Here is a 5,269-nt window from a genome sequence, read left to right as displayed (position 1 = left end):
GAGTGGACAAATCAGAATTTAAAGAGATTTATCTTACTTTTCATTCTGTATACAACTTCCTGCAAGTAGGTCCCACAATAGAGGCTGTCATCTGAAACAAAGCTGAATGTGCTGTGCCTTGAACTTGCATTGTCTTATTGCAAAATCTGAATCAGAGCGGTTTTTTTCATCTGCCAGTTTAGATATTGAACAGAAAGTGAAAGTTTACAGCAGCATGGAAGTGGCTGAACAGGTAGTGACAGTTGAGTTTGCACTGAATAGCTCCCTTATGCAGAATTTAGTGCTGTCAGAGCTATCTGGCTAAACCTAGGTGATGAGAACACAGTTTTTAACCCTTTGGTGAATTTTAATTCAAGTCTTCACATTGAGTTTATTTAATCATATCTCATCTATCTTATGATGGCTGTAGAAAGGCATGAAAAATCCTGATGTGCAGTGGCCCAGAAGTACAAAAATCAGACTGAAGTACAAATATGCATCCAGTTTCTATACACACAAGAGTAAATTCCAGAATATGAACAACTGAAAAATATTTAACATGAAAAGGTGTCTGAAATGGAAATTATAAAAGTAAGGACTTTGCCTAATTTGCTTGGTTTCTGTCATTTGGAATGTTTGTTATTGTTCTTTATAGACAACATTCTTAAAGCACGTCTTCTGCTTACTTTAAATTTTGCATTATTTTGTTATTGTTTCCTCTTCCAGTTTTTAATTAGAAAAATAATATTACTTATTAATTCAATGAATTATTACCTTGTCAAATAATTCAGTTTTCTTTAACATAGTCCCTAAAAAAGAAAATTAATTCTGTTTCTTCTTCTGAAATACTTACTTATTTGCATCCTTGAATTATCTACAACGTTGTGTGGATGAAGTTTTATGCTGCTGGAAGACACTGCTTGAGGAAACAATTTAAAAATTAGAATACTGACTATCTTTAAAACTTGTGTATCTTTAGAACCTAAAGCCAGGTAACTTTGATATAGTCAGTTGTATGGGGAAACAGTTTTCAAGGCACACTAACACAGAGCTCTGAGGAAATCAGTGTAGCATCTGCTCAGACACTGGAAATTTTTTGTACAGTTTTGTAGCGCAAGGAGTTAATGGATTCCTATCTAATTTCACTTATGACATGTATTTTGAGGAGAAATAGATGAAGCAAATTTCATTTCATATCACAGAAATATGGAAACCTATTTTTTGCCGGGACCCCCGTAGCAGGAAGGAATGATGAATCTGACTCCATGTTCTCAGAAGGATCATTTATTATTTTATGATACTATATTGTATTAAAGAATACTAACTATACTATACTAAAGAATACAGAAAGCATACTTACAGAAGGCTAAAAGATAATAAAGAATCTTGTGACTCTGTCCAGAGTCCAGACAGAGCTTGACCCTGATTGACCAATAAGTCAAAACAACTCACATGAAACCAATGGAACAATCTCATGTGGATAAACAATCTCCAACCATATTCCAAAGGAGCAAAACACAGGAGAAGCAAATGAGATAATATTGTTTTCCTTTTTCATTGAGGCTTCTCAGTTTCCCAGGAGAAAAATCCTGCGTGAAGGGATTTTTCAGAAAACGTGAATACCACAGAAACTGATTTTATTTTGTAACATATTTTATTACAATTTTCCACAATTTGGCTTCTTTCTCATGCTTGGGAGCTTTACTTTTCACTATTGCAACAAAATATAAAAAATTTGTATTTCCTCACAATAGAGTTTGAGGTCACAGTACTTTTGATGCTAAAATGAATTTTATTTAAAATATGGGAAAAAATATTTTTTATTCACAAAAATATTAATTCTGTGAACTTTCAATTCATGTTAGGATACAAATCTTAGTTTTAAAAACTGAGGTTTATAGGCCTATTAATGACATTACCAAGATTTAGAATACCACTGGACCTACTACTTTACATTTGCATATGAAATGTTCAGTGTATCATGGCTAAAAGATCTCTTTGTCAAGGCAGATTCATCAGAGAAAGATTCTCATGGATTTTTTAGCTGAAGTTGTGCTGGTCAATTAGACAATAACAAAGAACAATAGTGGACATTAGCTATCATGTTTATTGCTAAATTTCTATGAAGTTCTGCAGAATCGTTTCAGCTCATAAAAACTGGTTTTGGTTCTTTCCAGGCAGCACTGAGGAGGAAGCATGAGTAAGGAAGCATACCTAAGAGGCATATTTGGACATTGCCACTCTGTATTGGAAGGTAAGGGCACATCAAAGAATGGATACAAGCCAGTCCTTGTTACACAGCCTAAGTGTTAGTGAGAAATCCCAGGATTACTAACGCAGATATACGTGTTTCTAAATTGTACTGTACGGATATTCAGTTTTAAATTGTAGTGATAAATTCAGCAGCCTTTTAAAATTTATGTATTATGAAGAGTAAATTTGGACTTTAATGGTTTTTTTTCCTCTAGTCCCACACATATTTTGTACTTACTTATTCCTGTCTTTCACTGTCAGTCTTCTCTAGGTCTTTCTTTTGCCCTCTCTTTCACCCTCTTTTAAAAATAATGATCTATATATCTCTCATTGCAGGCAACAGCAGTGCCCTCTTTCTCTTTGTTCTGTTATACTCCACTCGCTGTTCTGTTCTCCTTCATTGTTTCTCTTCAGTTATCTCCTCTAAGCTTTTTATCCACATTTTTTCTTGTCTTTTGCTCACTCCTAGTCACAATGAAATTGTGGCATGCTCAGGTTCCAGGTCAAGTGTTATAATTTGGAAAATGCTGGATTCCAACTTAATAGTTAAAAATTAGGGGTGAGCTGAGATGATTTTAGAAGGATTCTAGAGTTTTTAAATGTGATTACTTATTTATTTATTTTTCAAAATAGAGGGAAAAAAATAGAAATTAGTAATTTATTAAGTTCACTGTATTGAATTGACTTTCTGATAACAGATTTTTATTTGCACAAATCTGAGACTAAATATAGTTAAATGCTTAACCAGGCTACCACAAAGCAAATCTTAATTAAAATGTAATGTTTTCTTATTTTAATTATGAAAAACTCTAGAGAGAAAATAAAAATATTTTAAAATGTAGAGTAATGCAACATTCCTTTTTGGTGTCCTGTGCTCAGCTGGCATAACTGCAGAGGAGACTGTATTTATCACAGCAACACTCCAGCAAGGTTAAGCTTCTTACCTTTCTTCCTTTTTGGATTAGACTTCTATTACCCTTGCTGTCAAGACAGTAAATTGACATTCTGTGTTGACTGGCACACAGTCTTGTTATATTTCTTGGTTTTTTTTGAAAATGAGTTTCTTGCATATTTAGCTATTGATCTTTGTTTCAAAACCTGTTTATATTAACTCTTAATATATGCATAAATATCTTGATACTATGGAACAAAGTTTTTTCTGTATAAAAAGCTAATGCAGATTGTTCAAAAAGAAAAAATAGACAAATTCAGAGAGCAATAAGGAGCAAATATGACGCTGTTTCGAAATGAACAATTTTTTTTTTCTTTTTCTGGCTTTTTGTTGATATGCACCAACTGTTTATTTGACTTTATAAATCCAAAATATGTTACTAATATATTCAAGAGATGGGAGTATGGACTTCCAATAAATATTCCTAGTAATCAGTTTCCAAATTATAACACTTGACCTGGAACCTGAGGATGCCACAATTTCATTGTGACTAGGAGTGAGCAAAAGACAAGAAAAAATGTGGATAAAAAGCTTAGAGGAGATAACTGAACAGAAACAATGAAAGAAACATGAAGTATTCTCTATTATCAAAAATTTTAGTGACTTCAGTGATAGCAAATTCCTTTCAGAAGATCACAATCTTGAAACTGCCTATAGCTTAGACTAAAATTTTCTGTTCCCATATTCTGTTAAACAGTATGGCCTGGTTTATCCTTAGTCCCTTGCAAAAAACAGGGAAGGTCATCTACAGGCTTTGCATAGCATATGTAGGGAAGCAGGAATGATAGTCATCCCTTGCTTTGCTGTTTGAAATAAAATCTCTCTGGAACTCTCCTGAGCATAGTGTGAGGGGAGTGGAGGTGACAGTAGCTGCACAGCCAGTGTAGCCTGTGGTTAGCCTGGTGAAACAAAACGGGCACATAGGAGAAAGTATGCTTCACCTCTTAGTAAGTTGGATAGAAGTATTCTGGCTTGTTTTTCTACTCCAAAGGTGCCGAATTCTAAAATTTTTGCCTGTCTCTTGACATTTCATGCAAATATTTAGCTTTCAGCTGAGATTCAGAGCTCCTAGTCTTCTCTTTAAGCTATTTCACTTATTTTCTTCTTTAAAGGTGAGATTAAATATGTCCTAAAAGTGCCTACTATTGTCTGTTACCAAAAAAGGAAATCCATCCATATGCAAATGTTTATGAAGTTTACTGTTAGGTAAATTGAATTCCACACTAAATGTTATTGAATTCTAAACTTTTCAAATTAACGCTAGCTCTCTAGTCTTTCATACCCAGGTTACAAGTTAGCCTTACAGATTCTTATGTCCAGCATGCACAAGGAGACGGGAGAAGCCACATGCCTAAAACCTAGTCCAGCATCTTCTTTGATTTTTACTCCTCTTTCTTTTTTTTTTTTTATCTTGACAAGTACGTATTGTTTTACTTTTATTCATTATGAATGCTGTTACAAATAAAATTTTCTCTCATTGACTTCAATCTACAGCACTCTTCCATGTTCCTTCACTAGTATTTATACTGAGTCAAACATAAATGATGTATTTTATCTTTCAATACCTTTCACAGACTCCTGCTTTGTTCCTTCATTCAGCACTGAGGGACTGACTGCTGATTCTGATAATTAGAAATTTAACAAGAGGATAAGTGATTCTTTATGATTCCTTCCTTGTCATTCCCCTTCATCATTGCTGTTTCACAGAATCATGCACAAAACACTTTAACGATATGTTGACACCTCTCTTTTACTACGATGCTTAGGAAAAAGTAGCAATTAAGCTGACGATGTTTTGAGATCAATCCTGATTTGTTTTGTCTAATGTGTCCGAGTTTCTTTGTAGTCCCATGTTCCTGTCTGTGTCTAGTTGCTCTATCTTATATATCATGTTTAGGGAAAGAGCTATCTAATGCTACCTGTCTAAAAGTTAGGTGAATATCTATTCCAAACAAGTCATCTTTGGTCCCTCTCTAGTTGAACTAAAGAAGTACCTAAATAAGTAGGGTTGCTTCACATTCCAGAATTCATGGAGGGAGCTCAGCTTGACATACACAGCAAAGCTTAACCCAGAAGTCTAGCTTT

The sequence above is a fragment of the Passer domesticus genome, chromosome 2, assembly GCF_036417665.1.
Source record: "Passer domesticus isolate bPasDom1 chromosome 2, bPasDom1.hap1, whole genome shotgun sequence".
NCBI lineage: Eukaryota > Metazoa > Chordata > Aves > Passeriformes > Passeridae > Passer > Passer domesticus.
The sequence above is the reverse complement of the archived record's forward strand: the minus strand, read 5'-3'. Positions refer to the sequence as shown.